This window comes from Oncorhynchus mykiss, chromosome 13 (assembly GCF_057628025.1).
Source record: "Oncorhynchus mykiss isolate SJ-2025 chromosome 13, ASM5762802v1, whole genome shotgun sequence".
In the NCBI taxonomy this organism is placed as follows: Eukaryota; Metazoa; Chordata; class Actinopteri; order Salmoniformes; family Salmonidae; genus Oncorhynchus; species Oncorhynchus mykiss.
Genome location: NC_143034.1, coordinates 4,462,243 through 4,488,278, shown reverse-complemented (window position 1 = coordinate 4,488,278; position 26,036 = coordinate 4,462,243). Strand labels below are relative to the sequence as shown.

At 42.9% G+C, this 26,036-nt stretch overlaps 25 non-coding genes across 25 annotated transcripts; all 25 read right to left on the bottom strand.

Annotated features, from left to right (window-relative positions):
* Window positions 1-1,404: 1,404 nt before the first annotated feature.
* Window positions 1,405-1,486, bottom strand: trnal-uag (transfer RNA leucine (anticodon UAG)). The gene has a single exon. It is a non-coding gene; the product is annotated as a tRNA-Leu (tRNA).
* A 1,532-nt stretch (window positions 1,487-3,018) lies between these two features.
* On the bottom strand, window positions 3,019-3,100 carry trnal-aag (transfer RNA leucine (anticodon AAG)). The gene has a single exon. It is a non-coding gene; the product is annotated as a tRNA-Leu (tRNA).
* A 737-nt stretch (window positions 3,101-3,837) lies between these two features.
* On the bottom strand, window positions 3,838-3,919 carry trnal-aag (transfer RNA leucine (anticodon AAG)). Its single transcript has one exon. It is a non-coding gene; the product is annotated as a tRNA-Leu (tRNA).
* Window positions 3,920-4,655: 736 nt separating this feature from the next.
* trnal-aag (transfer RNA leucine (anticodon AAG)) lies at window positions 4,656-4,737 on the bottom strand. Its single transcript has one exon. It is a non-coding gene; the product is annotated as a tRNA-Leu (tRNA).
* Window positions 4,738-5,463: 726 nt separating this feature from the next.
* On the bottom strand, window positions 5,464-5,545 carry trnal-uag (transfer RNA leucine (anticodon UAG)). Its single transcript has one exon. It is a non-coding gene; the product is annotated as a tRNA-Leu (tRNA).
* A 736-nt stretch (window positions 5,546-6,281) lies between these two features.
* Window positions 6,282-6,363, bottom strand: trnal-aag (transfer RNA leucine (anticodon AAG)). The gene has a single exon. It is a non-coding gene; the product is annotated as a tRNA-Leu (tRNA).
* A 736-nt stretch (window positions 6,364-7,099) lies between these two features.
* Window positions 7,100-7,181, bottom strand: trnal-aag (transfer RNA leucine (anticodon AAG)). Its single transcript has one exon. It is a non-coding gene; the product is annotated as a tRNA-Leu (tRNA).
* Window positions 7,182-7,918: 737 nt separating this feature from the next.
* Window positions 7,919-8,000, bottom strand: trnal-uag (transfer RNA leucine (anticodon UAG)). The gene has a single exon. It is a non-coding gene; the product is annotated as a tRNA-Leu (tRNA).
* Window positions 8,001-8,737: 737 nt separating this feature from the next.
* On the bottom strand, window positions 8,738-8,819 carry trnal-aag (transfer RNA leucine (anticodon AAG)). The gene has a single exon. It is a non-coding gene; the product is annotated as a tRNA-Leu (tRNA).
* A 722-nt stretch (window positions 8,820-9,541) lies between these two features.
* Window positions 9,542-9,623, bottom strand: trnal-uag (transfer RNA leucine (anticodon UAG)). Its single transcript has one exon. It is a non-coding gene; the product is annotated as a tRNA-Leu (tRNA).
* A 722-nt stretch (window positions 9,624-10,345) lies between these two features.
* trnal-aag (transfer RNA leucine (anticodon AAG)) lies at window positions 10,346-10,427 on the bottom strand. The gene has a single exon. It is a non-coding gene; the product is annotated as a tRNA-Leu (tRNA).
* A 735-nt stretch (window positions 10,428-11,162) lies between these two features.
* trnal-aag (transfer RNA leucine (anticodon AAG)) lies at window positions 11,163-11,244 on the bottom strand. Its single transcript has one exon. It is a non-coding gene; the product is annotated as a tRNA-Leu (tRNA).
* Window positions 11,245-11,981: 737 nt separating this feature from the next.
* Window positions 11,982-12,063, bottom strand: trnal-uag (transfer RNA leucine (anticodon UAG)). Its single transcript has one exon. It is a non-coding gene; the product is annotated as a tRNA-Leu (tRNA).
* Window positions 12,064-12,799: 736 nt separating this feature from the next.
* trnal-aag (transfer RNA leucine (anticodon AAG)) lies at window positions 12,800-12,881 on the bottom strand. The gene has a single exon. It is a non-coding gene; the product is annotated as a tRNA-Leu (tRNA).
* A 737-nt stretch (window positions 12,882-13,618) lies between these two features.
* On the bottom strand, window positions 13,619-13,700 carry trnal-uag (transfer RNA leucine (anticodon UAG)). Its single transcript has one exon. It is a non-coding gene; the product is annotated as a tRNA-Leu (tRNA).
* A 737-nt stretch (window positions 13,701-14,437) lies between these two features.
* trnal-uag (transfer RNA leucine (anticodon UAG)) lies at window positions 14,438-14,519 on the bottom strand. Its single transcript has one exon. It is a non-coding gene; the product is annotated as a tRNA-Leu (tRNA).
* Window positions 14,520-16,066: 1,547 nt separating this feature from the next.
* On the bottom strand, window positions 16,067-16,148 carry trnal-uag (transfer RNA leucine (anticodon UAG)). The gene has a single exon. It is a non-coding gene; the product is annotated as a tRNA-Leu (tRNA).
* Window positions 16,149-16,885: 737 nt separating this feature from the next.
* trnal-uag (transfer RNA leucine (anticodon UAG)) lies at window positions 16,886-16,967 on the bottom strand. Its single transcript has one exon. It is a non-coding gene; the product is annotated as a tRNA-Leu (tRNA).
* Window positions 16,968-18,525: 1,558 nt separating this feature from the next.
* On the bottom strand, window positions 18,526-18,607 carry trnal-uag (transfer RNA leucine (anticodon UAG)). Its single transcript has one exon. It is a non-coding gene; the product is annotated as a tRNA-Leu (tRNA).
* Window positions 18,608-19,343: 736 nt separating this feature from the next.
* Window positions 19,344-19,425, bottom strand: trnal-aag (transfer RNA leucine (anticodon AAG)). Its single transcript has one exon. It is a non-coding gene; the product is annotated as a tRNA-Leu (tRNA).
* Window positions 19,426-21,798: 2,373 nt separating this feature from the next.
* On the bottom strand, window positions 21,799-21,880 carry trnal-uag (transfer RNA leucine (anticodon UAG)). The gene has a single exon. It is a non-coding gene; the product is annotated as a tRNA-Leu (tRNA).
* Window positions 21,881-22,617: 737 nt separating this feature from the next.
* trnal-uag (transfer RNA leucine (anticodon UAG)) lies at window positions 22,618-22,699 on the bottom strand. The gene has a single exon. It is a non-coding gene; the product is annotated as a tRNA-Leu (tRNA).
* Window positions 22,700-23,436: 737 nt separating this feature from the next.
* Window positions 23,437-23,518, bottom strand: trnal-uag (transfer RNA leucine (anticodon UAG)). The gene has a single exon. It is a non-coding gene; the product is annotated as a tRNA-Leu (tRNA).
* Window positions 23,519-24,255: 737 nt separating this feature from the next.
* trnal-aag (transfer RNA leucine (anticodon AAG)) lies at window positions 24,256-24,337 on the bottom strand. The gene has a single exon. It is a non-coding gene; the product is annotated as a tRNA-Leu (tRNA).
* A 724-nt stretch (window positions 24,338-25,061) lies between these two features.
* On the bottom strand, window positions 25,062-25,143 carry trnal-uag (transfer RNA leucine (anticodon UAG)). Its single transcript has one exon. It is a non-coding gene; the product is annotated as a tRNA-Leu (tRNA).
* Window positions 25,144-26,036: the final 893 nt, after the last annotated feature.

The following is a 26,036-nucleotide window of genomic DNA, read 5'->3' as shown; positions in this document are numbered from 1 at the left end:
TCTCTTTTTAAAAATCTTGATTTATCTGATGTTGCTCTTTCTTCCATCGTATAAACTTAGAATTAGTTTCTGCTTTTATGTCTGAAGCAGATTGAATCTGAAAAACACAGCAGATAATTTCAAAAACAGAGATGGGAATTAGGGTAAAGGCTGGAATCCCTTTATTTGTCCGGTGTCCTTGGTGGCCTTGCTTGAAATTACATTACAGTTTTCTGTTGAGAAAAAGTTAAAGCGGTGGACTTTGATCCCACACCTCTGAAAGACTGGATCCTTAAATACAGTTCTCTGGACAGCTTGGCCACAGTACCCACTGTTAAAATGGACTGCTAGGTCGTCGCACAGCCCAGGCCTACTTTCCTTGTTTACAATCAAGTCTTTGACGTGAACAACCACCGGTAGGAGGTGCAACTGCCACCATGAGAACACAGGACTTGGTGGCTGGTTGGTTAAGGCGATGGACTACACTATTGAGTTGGAACCCCATCCGTGACACACAACATTGATTTTTTTCTCCCTTACATGAAAGTAAAAACGCTGAAATAAAGCAGAACATGTGATATCTTGCGCAAACAAACTCAATAAAGATGGCAGTGGTGGGATTTGAACCCACTCCTCCTTAGAGACTGGAGCCTTGATCCAGTTTCTTAGACCGCTCGGCCACACTACCCAACTCTGGCAAAATAGTCACACTTTCTCGTCAGTTACCTAGAGCGTCTGCACTCCCTTGTATTTTAGTCTTCTTTTTCATTTTCTTCTTTAAAATCTTTATGTATCTCATGTTGCTCTTGCGTCCTTCATCTTTTTTTTATTCTATTTTTAAAAATCTTAATTTATCTGATGTTGCTCTTTCTTCCATTGTGTACACTGAAAATTAGTTTATGCTTTTATGTCTGAAGCAGATTGAATCTGAAAAACACAGCAGATAATTTCAAAAACAGAGGTGGGAATTAGGGTAAAGGCTGGATTCCCTTTATTTGTCCGGGGTCCTTGGTGGCCTTGCTTGAAATTACATTACAGTTTTCTGTTGAGAAAAAGTTAAAGCGGTGGACTTTGATCCCACACCTCTGAAAGACTGGGTCCTTAAATCCAGTTCTCTGGACAGCTCGGCCAGAGTACCCACTGTTAAAATGGACTGCTGGGTCGTCCCACAGACCATCACAACTTTCCTTTTTTCCAATCAAGTCTTTGACATGAACAACCACCGGTAGGAGGTGCAACTGCCACCGTGAGAGCACAGGACTTGGTGGCTGGTTGGTTAAGGCGATGGACTACACTATTGAGTTGGAACCCCATCCGTGACACACATCATTGCTTCTTTTCTCCCTTGCATGGCTCTACATGAAAGTAAAAACGCTGAAATAAAGCAGAACATGTGATATCTTGCGCAAACAAACTCAATAAAGATGGCAGTGGTGGGATTTGAACCCACGCCTCCTTAGAGAATGGAGCCTAAATCCAACGCCTTAGACCACTCGGCCACACTACCCAGCTTAGGGAAAATATTCACACTTTCTCGTCAGTTACCTAGAGCGTCTGCACTTCCTTGTATTTTAGTCTTCTTTTTCATTTTCTTCTTTAAAATCTTTATGTATCTCATGTTGCTCTTGCGTCCTTCATCTTTTTTTGATTCTCTTTTTAAAAATCGTAATTTATCTGATGTTGCTCTTTCTTCCATCGTATAAACTTAGAATTAGTTTCTGCTTTTATGTCTGAAGCAGATTGAATTAGAAAAACACGGCAGATAATTGCAATAACAGACATGGGAATTAGGGTAAAGGCTGGATTCTCTTTATTTGTCCTGTGTCCTTGGTGGCCTTGTTTGAAATTACATTACAGTTTTCTGTTGAGAAAAAGTTGCAGCGGTGGACTTTGAACCGACACCTCCGAAAGACTGGGTCCTTAAATCCAGTTCTCTGGACAGCTCGGCCACAGTTCCCACTGTTAAAATTGACTGCTTGGTTGTCGCACAGACCATCACAACTTTCCTTTTTTCCAATCAAGGATTTGACGTGAACAACCCCCGGTAGGAGGTGCAACTGCCACAGCGAGAGCACAGGACTTGGTGGCTGATTGGTTAAGGTGATGGACTACACTATTGAGTTGGAACCCCATCCGTGACACACAACATTGCTTCTTTTCTCCCTTGCATGGCCCTGCATGAAAGTAAAAACGCTGAAATAAAGCAGAACATGTGATAGCTTGCGCAAAAAAACTCAATAAAGATGGCAGTGGTGGGATTTGAGCCTTAATCCAGCGCCTTAGACCGCTCTGCCACACTACCCAGCTCTGGCAAGATTTCCACACTTTCTCGTCAGTTACCTAGAGCGTCTGCACTCCCTTGTATTTTAGTCTTCTTTTTCATTTTCTTCTTTAAAATCTTTATGTATCTCATGTTGCTCTTGCGTCCTTCATCTTTTTTTGATTCTCTTTCTAAAAATCTTAATTTATCTGATGTTGCTCTTTCTTTCATCGTATAAACTTAGAATTAGTTTCTGCTTTTATGTCTGAAGCAGATTGAATTAGAAAAACACGGCAGATAATAGCAATAATAGACGTGGGAATGAGGGTAAAGGCTGGATTCCCTTTTGTTTTCCGGCGTCCTTGGTGGCCTTGTTTGAAATTACATTACAGTATTCTGTTGAGAAAAAGTTGCAGTGGTGGACTTTGAACCGACACCTCTGAAAGACTGGGTCCTTAAATCCAGTTCTCTGGACAGCTTGGCCACAGTTCCCACTGTTAAAATAGACTGCTTGGTCATCGCACAGACCATCACAACTTTCCTTTTTTCCAATCAAGGATTTGACGTGAACAACTACCGGTAGGAGGTGCAACTGCCACCGTGGGGGCACAGAACTTGGTGGCTGGTTGGTTAAGGCGATGGACTACACTATTGAGTTGGAACCCCATCCGTGACACACAACATTGCTTCTTTTCTCCCTTGCATTGCCCTGCATGAAAGTAAAAACACTGAAATAAAGCAGAACATGTGATAGCTTGCGCAAACAAACTCAATAAAGATGGCAGTGGTGGGATTTGAACCCACGCCTCCTTAGAGACTGGAGCCTTAATCCAGCGCCTTAGACCGCTCTGCCACACTACCCAGCTCTGGCAAGATTTCCACACTTTCTCGTCAGTTACCCAGAGCGTCTGCACTCCCTTGTATTTTAGTCTTCTTTTTCATTTTCTTCTTTAAAATCTTTATGTATCTCATGTTGCTCTTGCGTCCTTCATCTTTTTTTGATTCTCTTTCTAAAAATCTTAATTTATCTGATGTTGCTCTTTCTTTCATCGTATAAACTTAGAATTAGTTTCTGCTTTTATGTCTGAAGCAGATTGAATTAGAAAAACACGGCAGATAATTGCAATAATACACGTGGGAATTAGGGTAAAGGCTGGATTCCCTTTATTTGTCCGGTGTCCTTGCTGGCCTTGTTTGAAATTACATTACAGTTTTCTGTTGAGAAAAACTTGCAGCGGTGGACTTTGAACCGACACCTCCGAAAGACTGGGTCCTTAAATCCAGTTCTCTGGACAGCTCGGCCACAGTACCCACTGTTAAAATGGACTGCTTGTTCGTCGCACAGACCATCACAACTTTCCTTTTTTCCAATCAAGGATTTGACGTGAACAACCAACGGTAGGAGGTGCAACTGCCACTGCGGGGGCACAGGACTTGGTGGCTGGTTGGTTAAGGCGATGGACTACACTATTGAGTCGGATCCCCATCCGTGACACACAACATTGCTTCTTTTCTCCCTTGCATGGCCGTGCATGAAAGTAAAAACACTAAAATAAAGCAGAACATGTGATAGCTTGCGCAAACAAACTCAATAAAGATGGCAGTGGTGGGATTTGAACCCACACCTCCTTAGAGACTGGAGCCTTAATCCAGCGCCTTAGACCGCTTGGCCACACTACCCAGCTCTGGCAAGATTTCCAAACTTTCTCGTCAGTTACCTAGAGCGTCTGCACTTCCTTGTATTTTAGTCTTCTTTTTCATTTTCTTCTTTAAAATCTTTATGTATCTCATGTTGCTCTTGCGTCCTTCATCTTTTTTTGATTCTCTTTCTAAAAATCTTAATTTATCTGATGTTGCTCTTTCTTTCATCGTATAAACTTAGAATTAGTTTCTGCTTTTATGTCTGAAGCAGATTGAATTAGAAAAACACGGCAGATAATAGCAATAATAGACGTGGGAATGAGGGTAAAGGCTGGATTCCCTTTATTTTCCGGTGTCCTTGCTGGCCTTGTTTGAAATTACATTACAGTTTTCTGTTGAGAAAAACTTGCAGCGGTGGACTTTGAACCGACACCTCCGAAAGACTGGGTCCTTAAATCCAGTTCTCTGGACAGCTCGGCCACAGTACCCACTGTTAAAATGGACTGCTTGTTCGTCGCACAGACCATCACAACTTTCCTTTTTTCCAATCAAGGATTTGACGTGAACAACCACCGGTAGGAGGTGCAACTGCCACTGCGGGGGCACAGGACTTGGTGGCTGGTTGGTTAAGGCGATGGACTACACTATTGAGTCGGATCCCCATCCGTGACACACAACATTGCTTATTTTCTCCCTTGCATGGCCCTGCATGAAAGTAAAAACTCTGAAATAAAGCAGAACATGTGATAGCTTGCGCAAACAAACTCAATAAAGATGGCAGTGGTGGGATTTGAACCCACACCTCCTTAGAGACTGGAGCCTTAATCCAGCGCCTTAGACCGCTCGGCCACACTACCCAGCTCTGGCAAGATTTCCAAACTTTCTCGTCAGTTACCTAGAGCGTCTGCACTTCCTTGTATTTTAGTCTTCTTTTTCATTTTCTTCTTTAAAATCTTCATGTATCTCATGTTGCTCTTGCGTCCTTCATCTTTTTTTGATTCTCTTTCTAAAAATCTTAATTTATCTGATGTTGCTCTTTCTTTCATCGTATAAACTTAGAATTAGTTTCTGCTTTTATGTCTGAAGCAGATTGAATTAGAAAAACACGGCAGATAATAGCAATAATAGACGTGGGAATGAGGGTAAAGGCTGGATTCCCTTTATTTTCCGGTGTCCTTGCTGGCCTTGTTTGAAATTACATTACAGTTTTCTGTTGAGAAAAAGTTAAAGCGGTGGACTTTGATCCCACACCTCTGAAAGACTGGATCCTTAAATCCAGTTCTCTGGACAGCTCGGCCACAGTACCAACTGTTAAAGTGGACTGCTGGGTCGTCCCACAGACCATCACAACTTTCCTTAATTCCAATCAAGGATTTGACATGAACAACCACCGGTAGGAGGTGCAACTGCCACCGTGAGAGCACAGGACTTGGTGGCTGGTTGGTTAAGGCGATGGACTACACTATTGAGTTGGAACCCCATCCGTGACACACAACATTGATTTTTTTCTCCCTTATATGAAAGTAAAAACGCTGAAATAAAGCAGAACATGTGATAGCTTGCGCAAACAAACTCAATAAAGATGGCAGTGGTGGGATTTGAACCCACGCCTCCTTAGAGACTGGAGCCTAAATCCAGCGCCTTAGACCGCTCGGCCACACTACCCAGCTCTGGCAAGTCTCCACACTTTCTCGTCAGTTACCTAGAGCGTCTGCACTCCCTTGTATTTTAGTCTTCTTTTTCATTTTCTTCTTTAAAATCTTTATGTATCTCATGTTGCTCTTGTGTCCTTCATCTTTTTTTGATTCTCTTTCTAAAAATCTTAATTTATCTGATGTTGCTCTTTCTTTCATCGTGTAAACTTAGAATTAGTTTCTGCTTTTATGTCTGAAGCAGATTGAATTAGAAAAACACGGCAGATAATTGCAATAACAGACGTGGGAATTAGGGTAAAGGCTGGATTCCCTTTATTTGTCCGGTGTCCTTGGTTGCCTTGTTTGAAATTACATTACAGTTTTCTGTTGAGAAAAAGTGGCAGTGGTGGACTTTGAACCGATACCTCTGAAAGACTGGGTCCTTAAATCCAGTTCTCTGGACAGCTTGGCCACAGTTTCCACTGTTAAAATAGACTGCTTGGTCATCGCACAGACCATCACAACTTTCCTTTTTTCCAATCAAGGATTTGACGTGAACAACTACCGGTAGGAGGTGCAACTGCCACCGTGGGGGCACAGGACTTGGTGGCTGGTTGGTTAAGGCGATGGACTACACTATTGAGTTGGAACCCCATCCGTGACACACAACATTGCTTCTTTTCTCCCTTGAATGGCCCTGCATGAAAGTAAAAACACTGAAATAAAGCAGAACATGTGATAGCTTGCGCAAACAAACTCAATAAAGATGGCAGTGGTGGGATTTGAACCCACACCTCCTTAGAGACTGGAGCCTTAATCCAGCACCTTAGACCGCTCGGCCACACTACCCAGCTCTGGCAAGATCTCCAAACTTTCTCGTCAGTTACCTAGAGCGTCTGCACTTCCTTGTATTTTAGTCTTCTTTTTCATTTTCTTCTTTAAAATCTTTATGTATCTCATGTTGCTCTTGCGTCCTTCATCTTTTTTTGATTCTCTTTCTAAAAATCTTAATTTATCTGATGTTGCTCTTTCTTTCATCGTATAAACTTAGAATTAGTTTCTGCTTTTATGTCTGAAGCAGATTGAATTAGAAAAACACGGCAGATAATTGCAATAACAGACGTGGGAATGAGGGTAAAGGCTGGATTCCCTTTATTTTCCGGTGTCCTTGCTGGCCTTGTTTGAAATTACATTACAGTTTTCTGTTGAGAAAAAGTTGCAGTGGTGGACTTTGAACCGACACCTCCGAAAGACTGGGTCCTTAAATCCAGTTCTCTGGACAGCTCGCCCAAAGTACCAACTGTTAAAATGGACTGCTGGGTCGTCCCACAGACCATCACAACTTTCCTTTTTTCCAATCAAGGATTTGACGTGAACAACCACCGGTAGGAGGTGCAACTGCCACCGTGAGAACACAGGACTTGGTGGCTGGTTGGTTAAGGCGATGGACTACACTATTGAGTCGGATCCCCATCCGTGACACACAACATTGCTTATTTTCTCCCTTGCATGGCCCTGCATGAAAGTAAAAACTCTGAAATAAAGCAGAACATGTGATAGCTTGCGCAAACAAACTCAATAAAGATGGCAGTGGTGGGATTTGAACCCACGCCTCCTTAGAGACTGGAGCCTTAATCCAGCGCCTTAGACCGCTCGGCCACACTACCCAGCTGTGGCAAAATATTCACACTTTCTCGTCAGTTACCTAGAGCGTCTGCACTCCCTTGTATTTCAGTCTTCTTTTTCATTTTCTTCTTTAAAATCTTTATGTATCTCATGTTGTTCTTGCGTCCTTCATCTTTTTTTTATTCTCTTTCTAAAAATGTTAATTTATCTGATGTTGCTCTTTCTTTCATCGTATAAACTGAGAATTAGTTTCTGCTTTTATATCTGAAGCAGATTGAATTAGAAAAACACGGCAGAAGATTGCAATAACAGACGTGGGAATTAGGGTAAAGGCTGGATTCCCTTTATTTGTCCGGTGTCCTTGGTGGCCTTGTTTGAAATTACATTACAGTTTTCTGTTGAGAAAAAGTTGTAGTGGTGGACTTTGAACCGACACCTCTGAAAGACTGGGTCCTTAAATCCAGTTCTCTGGACAGCTCGCCCACTGTACCAACTGTTAAAATGGACTGCTGGGTCGTCCCACAGACCATCACAACTTTCCTTTTTTCCAATCAAGGATTTGACGTGAACAACCACCGGTAGGAGGTGCAACTGCCACCGAGAGAGCACAGGAGTTGGTGGCTGGTTGGTTAAGGCGATGGACTACACTATTGAGTTGCAACCCCATCCGTGACACACAACATTGCTTCTTTTCTCCCTTGCATGGCCCTGCATGAAAGTAAAAACGCTGAAATAAAGCAGAACATGTGATAGCTTGCGCATACAAACTCAATAAAGATGGCAGTGGTGGGATTTGAACCCACGCCTCCTTAGAGACTGGAGCCTAAATCCAGCGCCTTAGACCGCTCGGCCACACTACCCAGCTCTGGCAAGATTTCCACACTTTCTCATCAGTTACCTAGAGCGTCTGCACTCCCTTGTATTTTAGTCTTCTTTTTCATTTTCTTCTTTAAAATCTTTATGTATCTCATGTTGCTCTTGCGTCCTTCATCTTTTTTTGATTCTCTTTCTAAAAATCTTAATTTATCTGATGTTGCTCTTTCTTTCATCGTATAAACTGAGAATTAGTTTCTGCTTTTATGTCTGAAGCAGATTGAATTAGAAAAACATGGCAGATAATTGCAATAACAGACGTGGGAATTAGGGTAAAGGCTGGATTCCCTTTATTTGTCCGGTGTCCTTGGTGGCCTTGTTTGAAATGACATTACAGTTTTCTGTTGAGAAAAAGTTAAAGCGGTGGACTTTGAACCGACACCTCCGAAAGACTGGGTCCTTAAATCCAGTTCTCTGGACAGCTCGGCCACAGTTCCCACTGTTAAAATGGACTGCTTGGTCGTCGCACAGACCATCACAACTTTCCTTTTTTCCAATCAAGGATTTGACGTGAACAACCACCGGTAGGAGGTGCAACTGCCACTGCGGGGGCACAGGACTTGGTGGCTGGTTGGTTAAGGCGATGGACTACACTATTGAGTCGGATCCCCATCCGTGACACACAACATTGCTTATTTTCTCCCTTGCATGGCCCTGCATGAAAGTAAAAACTCTGAAATAAAGCAGAACATGTGATAGCTTGCGCAAACAAACTCAATAAAGATGGCAGTGGTGGGATTTGAACCCACGCCTCCTTAGAGACTGGAGCCTTAATCCAGCGCCTTAGACCGCTCGGCCACACTACCCAGCTGTGGCAAAATATTCACACTTTCTCGTCAGTTACCTAGAGCGTCTGCACTCCCTTGTATTTCAGTCTTCTTTTTCATTTTCTTCTTTAAAATCTTTATGTATCTCATGTTGTTCTTGCGTCCTTCATCTTTTTTTTATTCTCTTTCTAAAAATGTTAATTTATCTGATGTTGCTCTTTCTTTCATCGTATACACTGAGAATTAGTTTCTGCTTTTATATCTGAAGCAGATTGAATTAGAAAAACATGGCAGATAATTGCAATAACAGACGTGGGAATTAGGGTAAATGCTGGATTCCCTTTATTTGTCCGGTGTCCTTGGTGGCCTTGTTTGAAATGACATTACAGTTTTCTGTTGAGAAAAAGTTAAAGCGGTGGACTTTGAACCGACACCTCCGAAAGACTGGGTCCTTAAATCCAGTTCTCTGGACAGCTCGGCCACAGTACCAACTGTTAAAATGGACTGCTTGGTCGTCGCACAGCCCAGCCCAACTTTCCTTGTTTACAATCTAGGCTTTGACGTGAACAGCCACCGGTAGGAGGTGCAACTTCCACCGCGGGGGCACAGGACTTGGTGGCTGGTTGGTTAAGGCGATGGACTACACTATTGAGTTGGAACCCCATCCGTGACACACAACATTGCTTATTTTCTACCTTGCACGGCCCTGCATGAAAGTAAAAACGCTGAAATAAAGCTTGCGCATACAAACTCAATAAAGATGGCAGTGGTGGGATTTGAACCCACGCCTCCTTAGAGACTGGAGCCTAAATCCAGCGCCTTAGACCGCTCGGCCACACTACCCAGCTCTGGCAAGATTTCCACACTTTCTCATCAGTTACCTAGAGCGTCTGCACTCCCTTGTATTTTAGTCTTCTTTTTCATTTTCTTCTTTAAAATCTTTATGTATCTCATGTTGCTCTTGCGTCCTTCATCTTTTTTTGATTCTCTTTCTAAAAATCTTAATTTATCTGATGTTGCTCTTTCTTTCATCGTATAAACTGAGAATTAGTTTCTACTTTTATGTCTGAAGCAGATTGAATTAGAAAAACATGGCAGATAATTGCAATAACAGACGTGGGAATTAGGGTAAATGCTGGATTCCCTTTATTTGTCCGGTGTCCTTGGTGGCCTTGTTTGAAATGACATTACAGTTTTCTGTTGAGAAAAAGTTAAAGCGGTGGACTTTGAACCGACACCTCCGAAAGACTGGGTCCTTAAATCCAGTTCTCTGGACAGCTCGGCCACAGTACCAACTGTTAAAATGGACTGCTTGGTCGTCGCACAGACCATCACAACTTTCCTTTTTTCCAATCAAGGATTTGACGTGAACAACCACCGGTAGGAGGTGCAACTGCCACCGTGAGAACACAGGACTTGGTGGCTGGTTGGTTAAGGCGATGGACTACACTATTGAGTTGGAACCCCATCCGTGACACACAACATAGATTTTTTTCTCCCTTGCATGGCCCTACATGAAAGTAAAAACGCTGAAATAAAGCTTGCGCAAACAAACTCAATAAAGATGGCAGTGGTGGGATTTGAACCCACGCCTCCTTAGAGACTGGAGCCTTAATCCAGCGCCTTAGACCGCTCGGCCACACTACCCAGCTCTGGCAAGCTTCCACACTTTATCGTCAGTTACCTAGAGCGTCTGCACTCCCTTGAATTTTAGTCTTCTTTTTCATTTTCTTCTTTAAAATCTTTATGTATCTCATGTTGCTCTTGCGTCCTTCATCTTTTTTTGATTATCTTTTTAAAAATCTTAATTTATCTGATGTTGCTCTTTCTTCCATCGTATAAGCTTAGAATTAGTTGCTGCTTTTATGTCTGAAGCAGATTGAATTACAAAAACACGGCAGATAATTGCAAAAACAGACGTGGGAATTAGGGTAAAGGCTGGATTCCCTTTATTTTCCGGTGTCCTTGGTGGCCTTGTTTGAAATTACATTACAGTTTTCTGTTGAGAAAAAGTTGCAGCGGTGGACTTTGAACCGACACCTCTGAAAGACTGGGTCCTTAAATCCAGTTCTCTGGACAGCACGGCCACAGTACCAACTGTTAAAATGGACTGCTGGGTCGTCCCACAGACCATCACAACTTTCCTTTTTTCCAATCAAGGATTTGACATGAACAACCACCGGTAGGAGGTGCAACTGCCACCGTGAGAGCACAGGACTTGGTGGCTGGTTGGTTAAGGCGATGGACTACACTATTGAGTTGGAACCCCATCCGTGACACACAACATTGCTTCTTTTCTCCCTTGCATGGCCCTGCATGAAAGTAAAAAAGCTGAAATAAAGCAGAACATGTGATAGCTTGCGCAAACAAACTCAAAAAAGATGGCAGTGGTGGGATTTGAACCCACGCCTCCTTAGAGACTGGAGCCTTAATCCAGCGCCTTAGACCGCTCGGCCACGCTACCCAGCTCTGGGAAATTATTCACACTTTCTCGTCAGTTACCTAGAGCGTCTGCACTTCCTTGTATTTTAGTCTTCTTTTTCATTTTCTTCTTTAAAATCTTTATGTATCTCATGTTGCTCTTGCGTCCTTCATCTTTTTTTGATTCTCTTTTTAAAAATCTTAATTTATCTGATGTTGCTCTTTCTTCCATCGTATAAACCTAGAATTAGTTTCTGCTTTCATGTCTGAAGCAGATTGAATTACAAAAACACATCAGATAATTGCAATAACAGACGTGGGAATTAGGGTAAAGGCTGGATTCCCTTTATTTGTCCGGTGTCCTTGGTGGCCTTGTTTGAAATTACATTACAGTTTTCTGTTGAGAAAAAGTTGCAGAGGTGGACTTTGAACCGACAGCTCCGAAAGACTGGGTCCTTAAATCCAGTTCTCTGGACAGCTCGGCCACAGTTCCCACTGTTAAAATGGACTGCTAGGTCTTCGCACAGCCCAGGCCAACTTTCCTTGTTTACAATCTAGGCTTTGACGTGAACAACCACCGGTAGGAGGTGCAACTGCCACCGCGGCGGCACAGGACTTGGTGGTTGGTTGGTTAAGGCGATGGACTACACTATCGAGTTGGAACCCCATCCGTGACACACAACATTGCTTCTTTTCTCCCTTGCATGGCCCTGCATGAAAGCAAAAACGCTGAAATAAAGCAGAAAATGTGATAGCTTGCGCAAACAAACTCAATAAAGATGGCAGTGGTGGGATTTGAACCCACGCCTCCTTAGAGACTGGAGCCTAAATCCAGCGCCTTAGACCGCTCGGCCACACTACCCAGCTCTGGCAAGATTTCCACACTTTCTCGTCAGTTACCTAGAGCGTCTGCACTCCCTTGTATTTTAGTCTTCTTTTTCATTTTCCTCTTTAAAATCTTTAGTATCTCATGTTGCTCTTGCGTCCTTCATCTTTTTTTTATTCTATTTTTAAAAATCTTAATTTATCTGATGTTGCTCTTTCTTCCATTGTGTACACTGAAAATTAGTTTCTGCTTTTATGTCTGAAGCAGATTGAATTAGAAAAACACGGCAGATAATTGCAATAACAGACGTGGGAATTAGGGTAAAGGCTGGATTCCCTTTATTTGTCCGGTGTCCTTGGTTGCCTTGCTTGAAATTACATTACAGTTTTCTGTTGAGAAAAAGTTAAAGCGGTGGACTTTGAACCCACACATCTGAAAGACTGGATCCGTAAATCCAGTTCTCTGGACAGCTTGGCCACAGTACCCACTGTTAAAATGGACTGCTAGGTCTTCGCACAGCCCAGGCCAACTTTCCTTGTTTACAATCTAGGCTTTGACGTGAACAACCACCGGTATGAGGTGCAACTGCCACCGCGGGAGCACAGGACTTGGTGGCTGGTTAGTTAAGGCGATGGACTACACTATCGAGTTGGAACCCCATCCGTGACACACAACATTGCTTCTTTTCTCCCTTGCATGGCCCTGCATGAAAGTAAAAACGCTGAAATAAAGCAGAACATGTGATAGCTTGCGCAAACAAACTCAATAAAGATGGCAGTGGTGGGATTTGAACCCACGCCTCCTTAGAGACTGGAGCCTTAATCCAGCGCCTTAGACCGCTCGGCCACACTACCCAGCTCTGGGGAACTATTCACACTTTCTCGTCAGTTACCTAGAGCGTCTGCACTCCCTTGTATTTTAGTCTTCTTTTTCATTTTCTTCTTTAAAATCTTTATGTATCTCATGTTGCTCTTGCGTCCTTCATCTTTTTTTTATTCTCTTTTTAAAAATCTTGATTTATCTCATGTTGCTCTTTCTTCCATTGTGTACACTGAAAATTAGTTTCTGCTTTTATGTCTGAAGCAGATTGAATCTGAAAAACACAGCAGATAATTTCAAAAACAGAGGTGGGAATTAGGGTAAAGGCTGGATTCCATTTATTTGTCCGGTGTCCTTGGTGGCCTTGCTTGAAATTACATTACAGTTTTCTGTTGAGAAAAAGTTAAAGCGGTGGACTTTGAACCTACACCTCTGAAAGACTGGATCCTTAAATACAGTTCTCTGGACAGCTTGGCCACAGTACCCACTGTTAAAATGGACTGCTAGGTCGTCGCATAGCCCAGGCCAACTTTCCTTGTTTACAATCAAGGATTTGACGTGAACAACCACCAGCAGGAGGTGCAACTGCCATCGCGGGGGCACAGGACTTGGTGGCTGGTTGGTTAAGGCGATGGACTACACTATTGAGTTGGAACCCTATCCGTGAAACACAACATTGCCTCTTTTCTCCCTTGCATGGCCCTGCATGAAAGTAAAAACGCTGAAATAGAGCAGAACATGTGATAGCTTGCGCAAACAAAGTCAATAAAGATGGCAGTGGTGGGATTTGAACCCACGCCTCCTTAGAGACTGGAGCCTAAATCCAGCGCCTTAGACCGCTCGGCCACACTACCCAGCTCTGGCAAGATCTCCACACTTTCTCGTCAGTTAACTAGAGCGTCTGCACTTCCTTGTATTTTTGTCTTCTTTTTCATTTTCTTCTTTAAAATCTTTATGTATCTCATGTTGCTCTTGCGTCCTTCATCTTTTTTTGATTCTCTTTTTAAAAATCTTAATTTATCTGATGTTGCTCTTTCTTCCATCGTATAAACTTAGAATTAGTTTCTGCTTTTATGTCTGAAGCAGATTGAATTAGAAAAACACGGCAGATAATTGCAATAACAGACGTGGGAATTAGGGTAAAGGCTGGATTCCCTTTATTTGTCCGGTGTCCTTGGTGGCCTTGTTTGAAATTACATTACAGTTTTCTGTTGAGAAAAAGTTGCAGCGGTGGACTTTGAACCGACACCTCCGAAAGACTGGGTCCTTAAATCCAGTTCTCTGGACAGCTCGGCCACAGTACCCACTCTTAAAATGGACTGCTTGGTCATCGCACAGACCATTACAACTTTGCTTTTTTCCAATCAAGGATTTGACGTGAACAACCACCAGCAGGAGGTGCAACTGCCATCGCGGGGGCACAGGACTTGGTGGCTGGTTGGTTAAGGCGATGGACTACACTATTGAGTTGGAACCCTATCCGTGAAACACAACATTGCCTCTTTTCTCCCTTGCATGGCCCTGCATGAAAGTAAAAACGCTGAAATAGAGCAGAACATGTGATAGCTTGCGCAAACAAAGTCAATAAAGATGGCAGTGGTGGGATTTGAACCCACGCCTCCTTAGAGACTGGAGCCTAAATCCAGCGCCTTAGACCGCTCGGCCACACTACCCAGCTCTGGCAAGATCTCCACACTTTCTCGTCAGTTAACTAGAGCGTCTGCACTTCCTTGTATTTTTGTCTTCTTTTTCATTTTCTTCTTTAAAATCTTTATGTATCTCATGTTGCTCTTGCGTCCTTCATCTTTTTTTGATTCTCTTTTTAAAAATCTTAATTTATCTGATGTTGCTCTTTCTTCCATCGTATAAACTTAGAATTAGTTTCTGCTTTTATGTCTGAAGCAGATTGAATTAGAAAAACACGGCAGATAATTGCAATAACAGACGTGGGAATTAGGGTAAAGGCTGGATTCCCTTTATTTGTCCGGTGTCCTTGGTGGCCATGTTTGAAATTACATTACAGTTTTCTGTTGAGAAAAAATTGCAGTGGTGGACTTTGAACCGAAAGACTGGGTCCTTAAATGTCCAGTTCTCTGGACAGCTCGGCCACAGTACCCACTGTTAAAATGGACTGCTGGGTCATCTCACAGCCCAGCCCAAGTTTCCTTGTTTCCAATCAAGGATTTGACGTGATAAACCACCGGTAGGAGGTGCAACTGCCACCGCTGGAGCACAGGACTTGGTGGCTGGTTGGTTAAGGCGATGGACTACACTATTGAGTTGGTACCCTATCCGTGACACACAACATTGCCTCTTTTCTCCCTTGCATGGACCTGCATGAAAGTAAAAACGCTGAAATAAAGCAGAACATGTGATAGCTTGCGCAAACAAACTCAATAAAGATGGCAGAGTTGGGATTTGAACCCACGCCTCCTTAGAGACTGGAGCCTTAATCCAGCACCTTAGACTGCTCAGCCACACTACCCAGCTCTGTCAAAGTATTCACACTTTCTCGTCAGTTACCTAGAGCGTCTGCACTTCCTTGAATTTTTGTCTTCTTTTTCATTTTCTTCTTCAAAATCTTCATGTATCTCATGTTGCTCTTGCGTCCTTCATCTTTTTTTGATTATCTTTTTAAAAATCTTAATTTATCTGATGTTGCGCTTTCTTCCATCGTATAAACTTAGAATTCGTTTCTGCTTTTATGTCTGAAGCAGGCTGAATTAGAAAAACACGGCAGATAATTGCAATAACAGATGTGGGAATTAGGGGAAAGGCTGGATTCCCTTCATTTGTCCGGTGTCCTTGGTGGCCTTGTTTGAAATTACATTACAGTTTTCTGTTGAGAAAAAGTTGCAGCGGTGGACTTTGAACCGACACCTCCGAAAGACGGTCCTTAAATCCAGTTCTCTGGACAGCTCGGCCACAGTACCAACTGTTAAAATGGACTGCTTGGTCGTCGCACAGACCATCACAACTTTCCTTTTTTCCAATCAAGGATTTGACGTGAACAATCACCGGTAGGAGGTGCAACTGCCACCGTGGGGGAACAGGACTTGGTGGCTGGTTGGTTAAGGCGATGGACTACACTATTGAGTTGGAACCCCATCCGTGACACACAACATTGCTTCTTTTCTCCCTTGCATGGCCCTGCATGAAAGTAAAAACGCTGAAATAAAGCAGAACATGTGATAGCTTGCGCAAACAAACTCAATAAAGATGGCAGTGGTGGGATTTGAACCCACGCCTCCTTAGAGACTTGAGCCTAAATCCAGCACCTTAGACCGCTCGGCCACACTACCCAGCTCTGGCAAGATTTCCACACTTTCTCGTCAGTTACCTAGAGCGTCTGCACTCCCTTGTATTTTAGTCTTCTTTTTCATTTTCTTCTTTAAAATCTTCATGTATCTCATGTTGCTCTTGCGTCCTTCATCTTTTTTTGATTCTCTTTTTAAAAATCTTAATTTATCTGATGTTGCACTTTCTTCCATCGTATAAACTTAGAATTCGTTTCTGCTTTTATGTCGGAAGCAGGCTGAATTAGAAAAACACGGCAGATAATTGCAATAACAGATGTGGGAATTAGGGGAAAGGCTGGATTCCCTTTATTTGTCCGGTGTCCTTGGTGGCCTTGTTTGAAATTACATTACAGTTTTCTGTTGAGAAAAAGTTGCAGCGATGGACTTTGAACCGACACCTCCGAAAGACTGGGTCCTTAAATCCAGTTCTCTGGACAGCTCGGCCACAGTACCAACTGTTAAAATGGACTGCTTGGTCGTCGCACAGACCATCACAACTTTCCTTTTTTCCAATCAAGGATTTGACGTGAACAATCACCGGTAGGAGGTGCAACTGCCACCGTGGGGGAACAGGACTTGGTGGCTGGTTGGTTAAGGCGATGGACTACACTATTGAGTTGGAACCCTATCCGTGACACACAACATTGCTTCTTTTCTCCCTTGCATGGCCCTGCATGAAAGTAAAAACGCTGAAATAAAGCAGAACATGTGATAGCTTGCGCAAACAAACTCAATAAAGATGGCAGTGGTGGGATTTGAACCCACACCTCCTTAGAGACTGGAGCCTAAATCCAGCGCCTTAGACCGCTCGGCCACACTACCCAGCTCTGGCAAGATTTCCACACTTTCTCGTCAGTTACCTAGAGCGTCTGCACTTCCTTGTATTTTTGTCTTCTTTTTCATTTTCTTCTTTAAAATCTTTATGTATCTCATGTTGCTCTTGCGTCCTTCATCTTTTTTTGATTCTCTTTTTAAAAATCTTAATTTATCTGATGTTGCTCTTTCTTCCATCGTATAAACTTAGAATTCGTTTCTGCTTTTATGTCTGAAGCAGATTGAATTAGAAAAACACGGCAGATAATTGCAATAACAGACGTGGGAATTAGGGTAAAGGCTGGATTCCCTTTATTTGTCCGGTGTCCTTGGTGGCCTTGTTTGAAATTACATTACAGTTTTCTGTTGAGAAAAAGTTGCAGCGGTGGACTTTGAACCGACACCTCCGAAAGACTGGGTCCTTAAATCCAGTTCTCTGGACAGCTTGGCCACAGTTCCCACTGTTAAAATAGACTGCTTGGTCATCGCACAGACCATCACAACTTTACTTTTTTCCAATCAAGGATTTGACGTGAACAACTACCGAAGGAGGTGCAACTGCCACCGTGGGGGCACAGGACTTGGTGGCTGGTTGGTTAAGGCGATGGACTACACTATTGAGTTGGAACCCCATCCGTGACACACAACATTGCTTCTTTTCTCCCTTGCATGACCCTGCATGAAAGTAAAAACGCTGAAATAAAGCAGAACATGTGATAGCTTGCGCAAACAAACTCAATAAAGATGGCAGTGGTGGGATTTGAACCCATGCCTCCTTAGAGGCTCCTTGGAGCCTTAATCCAGCGCCTTAGACCGCTCGGCCACACTACCCAGCTCTGGCAAGTTTCCACATTTTCTCGTCAGTTACCTAGAGCGTCTGCACTTCCTTGTATTTTAGTCTTCTTTTTCATTTTCTTCTTTAAAATCTTTATGTATCTCATGTTGCTCTTGCGTCCTTCATCTTTTTTTGATTCTCTTTTTAAAAATCTTAATTTATCTGATGTTGCTCTTTCTTCCATCGTATAAACTTAGAATTAGTTTCTGCTTTTATGTCTGAAGCAGATTGAATTAGAAAATCACGGCAGATAATTGAAATAACAGACATGGGAATTAGGGTAAAGGCTGGATTCCCTTTATTTGTCCGGTGTCCTTGGTGGCCTTGTTTGAAAATACATTACAGTTTTCTGTTGAGAAAAAGTTGTAGCGGTGGACTTTGAACCGACACCTCCGTAAGACTGGGTCCTTAAATCCAGTTCTCTGGACAGCTCGGCCACAGTTCCCACTGTTAAAATGGAATGCTTGGTCGTCGCACAGACCATCACAACTTTCCTTTTTTCCAATCAAGGAATTGACATGAACAACCACCAGTAGGAGGTGCAATTGCCACAGCGGGGGCACAGGACTTGGTGGCTGGTTGTTTAAGGCGATGGACTACACTATTGAGTTGGAAGCCCATCCGTGACACACACCATTGCTTCTTTTCTCCCTTCCATGGCCCTGCATGAAAGTAAAAACGGTGAAATAAAGCAGAACATGTGATAGCTTGCGCAAACAAACTCAATAAAGATGGCAGTGGTGGGATTTGAACCCACGCCTCCTTAGAGACTGGAGCCTAAATCCAGCGCCTTAGACCGCTCGGCGACACTACCCAACTCCGGCAAAACATTCACACTTTCTCGTCAGTTACCTAGAGTGTCTGCACTTCCTTGTATTTTAGTCTTCTTTTTCATTTTCTTCTTTAAAATCTTTATGTATCTCATGTTGCTCTTGCGTCCTTCATCTTTTTTTGATTCTCTTTTTAAAAATCTTAATTTATCTGATGTTGCTCTTTCTTCCATCGTATAAACTTAGAATTAGTTTCTGGTTTTATGTCTGAAGCAGATTGAATTAGAAAAACACGGCAGATAATCGCAATAACAGACGTGGGAATTAGGGTAAAGGCTGGATTCCCTTTATTTTCTGGTGTCCTTGGTGGCCTTGTTTGAAATGACATTACAGTTTTCTGTTGAGAAAAAGTTACAGCGGTGGACTTTGAACCGACACCTCCGAAAGACTGGGTCCTTAAATCCAGTTCTCTGGACAGCTTGGCCACAGTACCAACTGTTAAAATGGACTGCTGGGTCGTCCCACAGACCATCACAACTTTCCTTAATTCCAATCAAGGATTTGACATGAACAACCACTGGTAGGAGGTGCAACTGCCACCGTGAGAGCACAGGACTTGGTGGCTGGTTGGTTAAGGCGATGGACTACACTATTGAGTTGGAACCCCATCCGTGACACACAACATTGCTTATTTTCTCCCTTGCATGGCCCTACATGAAAGTAAAAACACCGAAATAAAGCAGAACATGTGATAGCTTGCGCAAACAAACTCAATAAAGATGGCAGTGGTGGGATTTGAACCCACGCCTCCTTAGAGACTGGAGCCTTAATCCAGCGCCTTAGACCGCTCGGCCACACTACCCAGCTCTGGCAAAATATTCACACTTTCTCGTCAGTTACCTAGAGTGTCTGCACTTCCTTGTATTTTAGTCTTCTTTTTCATTTTCTTCTTTAAAATCTTTATGTATCTCATGTTGCTCTTGCGTCCTTCATCTTTTTTTGATTCTCTTTTTAAAAATCTTAATTTATCTGATGTTGCTCTTTCTTTCATCGTATAAACTGAGAATTAGTTTCTGCTTTTATGTCTGAAGCAGATTGAATTAGAAATACACATCAGATAATTGCAATAACAGACGTGGGAATTAGGGTAAAGGCTGGATTCCCTTTATTTTCCGGTGTCCTTGGTGGCCTTGTTTGAAATTACATTACAGTTTTCTGTTGAGAAAAAGTTGCAGCGGTGGACTTTGAACCGACACCTCCGAAAGACTGGGTCCTTAAATCCAGTTCTCTGGACAGCTCGGCCACAGTTCCCACTGTTAAAATTGACTGCTTGGTCGTCGCACAGACCATCACAACTTTCCTTTATTCCAATCAAGGATTTGACGTGATAAACCACCGGTAGGAGGTGCAACTGCCACCGCTGGAGCACAGGACTTGGTGGCTGGTTGGTTAAGGCGATGGACTACACTATTGAGTTGGTACCCTATCCGTGAAACACAACATTGCCTCTTTTCTCCCTTGCATGGACCTGCATGAAAGTAAAAACGCTGAAATAAAGCAGAACATGTGATAGCTTGCGCAAACAAACTCAATAAAGATGGCAGAGTTGGGATTTGAACCCACGCCTCCTTAGAGACTGGAGCCTTAATCCAGCACCTTAGACTGCTCAGCCACACTACCCAGCTCTGTCAAAATATTCACACTTTCTCGTCAGTTACCTAGAGCGTCTGCACTTCCTTGAATTTTTGTCTTCTTTTTCATTTTCTTCTTCAAAATCTTCATGTATCTCATGTTGCTCTTGCGTCCTTCATCTTTTTTTGATTATCTTTTTAAAAATCTTAATTTATCTGATGTTGCGCTTTCTTTCATCGTATAAACTGAGAATTAGTTTCTGCTTTTATGTCTGAAGCAGATTGAATTAGAAATACACATCAGATAATTGCAATAACAGACGTGGGAATTAGGGTAAAGGCTGGATTCCCTTTATTTTCCGGTGTCCTTGGTGGCCTTGTTTGAAATTACATTACAGTTTTCTGTTGAGAAAAAGTTGCAGCGGTGGACTTTGAACCGACACCTCCGAAAGACTGGGTCCTTAAATCCAGTTCTCTGGACAGCTCGGCCACAGTTCCCACTGTTAAAATTGACTGCTTGGTCGTCGCACAGACCATCACAACTTTCCTTTATTCCAATCAAGGATTTGACGTGATAAACCACCGGTAGGAGGTGCAACTGCCACCGCTGGAGCACAGGACTTGGTGGCTGGTTGGTTAAGGCGATGGACTACACTATTGAGTTGGTACCCTATCCGTGAAACACAACATTGCCTCTTTTCTCCCTTGCATGGACCTGCATGAAAGTAAAAACGCTGAAATAAAGCAGAACATGTGATAGCTTGCGCAAACAAACTCAATAAAGATGGCAGAGTTGGGATTTGAACCCACGCCTCCTTAGAGACTGGAGCCTTAATCCAGCACCTTAGACTGCTCAGCCACACTACCCAGCTCTGTCAAAATATTCACACTTTCTCGTCAGTTACCTAGAGCGTCTGCACTTCCTTGAATTTTTGTCTTCTTTTTCATTTTCTTCTTCAAAATCTTCATGTATCTCATGTTGCTCTTGCGTCCTTCATCTTTTTTTGATTATCTTTTTAAAAATCTTAATTTATCTGATGTTGCGCTTTCTTCCATCGTATAAACTTAGAATTCGTTTCTGCTTTTATGTCTGAAGCAGGCTGAATTAGAAAAACACGGCAGATAATTGCAATAACAGATGTGGGAATTAGGGGAAAGGCTGGATTCCCTTCATTTGTCCGGTGTCCTTGGTGGCCTTGTTTGAAATTACATTACAGTTTTCTGTTGAGAAAAAGTTGCAGCGGTGGACTTTGAACCGACACCTCCGAAAGACTGGGTCCTTAAATCCAGTTCTCTGGACAGCTCGGCCACAGTACCAACTGTTAAAATGGACTGCTTGGTCGTCGCACAGACCATCACAACTTTCCTTTTTTCCAATCAAGGATTTGACGTGAACAATCACCGGTAGGAGGTGCAACTGCCACCGTGGGGGAACAGGACTTGGTGGCTGGTTGGTTAAGGCGATGGACTACACTATTGAGTTGGAACCCCATCCGTGACACACAACATTGCTTCTTTTCTCCCTTGCATGGCCCTGCATGAAAGTAAAAACGCTGAAATAAAGCAGAACATGTGATAGCTTGCGCAAACAAACTCAATAAAGATGGCAGTGGTGGGATTTGAACCCACGCCTCCTTAGAGACTTAAGCCTAAATCCAGCACCTTAGACCGCTCGGCCACACTACCCAGCTCTGGCAAGATTTCCACACTTTCTCGTCAGTTACCTAGAGCGTCTGCACTCCCTTGTATTTTAGTCTTCTTTTTCATTTTCTTCTTTAAAATCTTCATGTATCTCATGTTGCTCTTGCGTCCTTCATCTTTTTTTGATTCTCTTTTTAAAAATCTTAATTTATCTGATGTTGCACTTTCTTCCATCGTATAAACTTAGAATTCGTTTCTGCTTTTATGTCTGAAGCAGGCTGAATTAGAAAAACACGGCAGATAATTGCAATAACAGATGTGGGAATTAGGGGAAAGGCTGGATTCCCTTTATTTGTCCGGTGTCCTTGGTGGCCTTGTTTGAAATTACATTACAGTTTTCTGTTGAGAAAAAGTTGCAGCGGTGGACTTTGAACCGACACCTCCGAAAGACTGGGTCCTTAAATTCAGTTCTCTGGACAGCTCGGCCACAGTACCAACTGTTAAAATGGACTGCTTGGTCGTCGCACAGACCATCACAACTTTCCTTTTTTCCAATCAAGGATTTGACGTGAACAATCACCGGTAGGAGGTGCAACTGCCACCGTGGGGGAACAGGACTTGGTGGCTGGTTGGTTAAGGCGATGGACTACACTATTGAGTTGGAACCCCATCCGTGACACACAACATTGCTTCTTTTCTCCCTTGCATGGCCCTGCATGAAAGTAAAAACGCTGAAATAAAGCAGAACATGTGATAGCTTGCGCAAACAAACTCAATAAAGATGGCAGTGGTGGGATTTGAACCCACGCCTCCTTAGAGACTTAAGCCTAAATCCAGCACCTTAGACCGCTCGGCCACACTACCCAGCTCTGGCAAGATTTCCACACTTTCTCGTCAGTTACCTAGAGCGTCTGCACTCCCTTGTATTTTAGTCTTCTTTTTCATTTTCTTCTTTAAAATCTTCATGTATCTCATGTTGCTCTTGCGTCCTTCATCTTTTTTTGATTCTCTTTTTAAAAATCTTAATTTATCTGATGTTGCACTTTCTTCCATCGTATAAACTTAGAATTCGTTTCTGCTTTTATGTCTGAAGCAGGCTGAATTAGAAAAACACGGCAGATAATTGCAATAACAGATGTGGGAATTAGGGGAAAGGCTGGATTCCCTTTATTTGTCCGGTGTCCTTGGTGGCCTTGTTTGAAATTACATTACAGTTTTCTGTTGAGAAAAAGTTGCAGCGGTGGACTTTGAACCGACACCTCCGAAAGACTGGGTCCTTAAATTCAGTTCTCTGGACAGCTCGGCCACAGTACCAACTGTTAAAATGGACTGCTTGGTCGTCGCACAGACCATCACAACTTTCCTTTTTTCCAATCAAGGATTTGACGTGAACAATCACCGGTAGGAGGTGCAACTGCCACCGTGGGGGAACAGGACTTGGTGGCTGGTTGGTTAAGGCGATGGACTACACTATTGAGTTGGAACCCCATCCGTGACACACAACATTGCTTCTTTTCTCCCTTGCATGGCCCTGCATGAAAGTAAAAACGCTGAAATAAAGCAGAACATGTGATAGCTTGCGCAAACAAACTCAATAAAGATGGCAGTGGTGGGATTTGAACCCACGCCTCCTTAGAGACTGGAGCCTAAATCCAGCGCCTTAGACCGCTCGGCCACACTACCCAGCTCTGGCATGATTTCCACACTTTCTCGTCAGTTACCTAGAGCGTCTGCACTTCCTTGTATTTTTGTCTTCTTTTTCATTTTCATCTTTAAAATCTTTATGTATCTCATGTTGCTCTTGCGTCCTTCATCTTTTTTTGATTCTCTTTTTAAAAATCTTAATTTATCTGATGTTGCTCTTTCTTCCATCGTATAAACTTAGAATTAGTTTCTGCTTTTATGTCTGAAGCAGATTGAAGTAGAAAAACACGGCAGATAATTGAAATAACAGACATGGGAATTAGGGTAAAGGCTGGATTCCCTTTATTTGTCCGGTGTCCTTGGTGGCCTAGTTTGAAATGACATTACAGTTTTCTGTTGAGAAAAAGTTGCAGTGGTGGACTTTGAACCGACACCTCCGAATGACTGGGTCCTTAAATGCAGTTCTCTGGACAGCTCGGCCACAGTTCCCACTGTTAAAATGGACTGCTTGGTCGTCGCACAGACCATCACAACTTTCCTTTTTTCCAATCAAGGATTTGACGTGAAGAACCACCGGTAGGAGGTGCAACTGCCACCGCGGGGGCACAGGACTTGGTGGCTGGTTGGTTAAGGCGATGGACTACACTATTGAGTTGGAACCCCATCCGTGACACACAACATTGCTTCTTTTCTCCCTTGCATGGCCCTGCATGAAAGTAAAAACGCTGAAATAAAGCAGAACATGTGATAGCTTGCGCAAACAAACTCAATAAAGATGACAGTGGTGGGATTTGAACCCACGCCTCCTTAGAGACTGGAGCCTTAATCCAGCGCCTTAGACCGCTCGGCCACACTACCCAGCTCTGGCAAAATATTCACACTTTCTCGTCAGTTACCTAGAGTGTCTGCACTTCCTTGTATTTTAGTCTTCTTTTTCATTTTCTTCTTTAAAATCTTTATGTATCTCATGTTGCTCTTGCGTCCTTCATCTTTTTTTGATTCTCTTTCTAAAAATCTTAATTTATCTGATGTTGCTCTTTCTTCCATCGTATAAACTTAGAATTCGTTTCTGCTTTTATGTCTGAAGAAGATTGAATTAGAAAAACACGGCAGATAATTGCAATAACAGACGTGGGAATTAGGGTAAAGGCTGGATTCCCTTTATTTGTCCGGTGTCCTTGGTGGCCTAGTTTGAAATGACATTACAGTTTTCTGTTGAGAAAAAGTTGCAGTGGTGGACTTTGAACCGACACCTCCGAAAGACTGGGTCCTTAAATGCAGTTCTCTGGACAGCTCGGCCACGGTTCCCACTGTTAAAATGGACTGCTTGATCGTCGCACAGACCATCACAACTTTCCTTTTTTCCAATCAAGGATTTGACGTGAACAACCACCGGTAGGAGGTGCAACTGCCACCGTGGGGGCACAGGACTTGGTGGCTGGTTGGCTACACTATTGAGTTGGAACCCCATCCGTGACACTTAACATTGCTTCTTTTCTCCCTTGCATGGCCCTACATGAAAGTAAAAACGCTGAAATAAAGCAGGACATGTGATAGCTTGCGCAAACAAACTCAACAAAGATGGCAGTGGTGGGATTCGAACCCACGCCTCCTTAGAGACTGGAGCCTAAATCCAGCGCCTTAGACCGCTCGGCCACACTACCCAGCGCTGGCAAAATATTTACACTTTCTCGTCAGTTACCTAGAGCGTCTGTACTTCCTTGTATTTTAGTCTTCTTTTTCATTTTCTTCTTTAAAATCTTTATGTATCTCATGTTGCTCTTGCGTCCTTCATCTTTTTTTGATTCTCTTTCTAAAAATCTTAATTTATCTGATGTTGCTCTTTCTTCCATCGTATAAACTTAGAATTCGTTTCTGCTTTTATGTCTGAAGCAGATTGAATTAGAAAAACACGGCAGATAATTGCAATAACAGACGTGGGAATTAGGGTAAAGGCTGGATTCCCTTTATTTGTCCGGTGTCCTTGGTGGCCTTGTTTGAAATTACATTACAGTTTTCTGTTGAGAAAAACTTGCAGCGGTGGACTTTGAACCGACACCTCCGAAAGACTGGGTCCTTAAATCCAGTTCTCTGGACAGCTCGGTCACAGTACCAACTGTTAAAACGGACTGCTGGGTCGTTGCACAGACCATCACAACTTTCCTTTTTTCCAATCAAGTATTTGACGTGAAGAACCACCGGTAGGAGGTGCAACTTCCACCGCGGGGGCACAGGACTTGGTGGCTGGTTGGTTAAGGCGATGGACTACACTATTGAGTTGGAACCCCATCCGTGACACACAACATTGCTTCTTTTCTCCCTTGCATGGCCCTGCATGAAAGTAAAAACGCTGAAATAAAGCAGAACATGTGATAGCTTGCGCAAACAAACTCAATAAAGATGGCAGTGGTTTCTTCTTTAAAATCTTTATGTATCTCATGTTGCTCTTGCGTCCTTCATCTTTTTTTGATTCTCTTTTTAAAAATCTTAATTTATCTGATGTTGCTCTTTCTTCCATTGTGTACACTGAAAATTCGTTTCTGCTTTTATGTCTGAA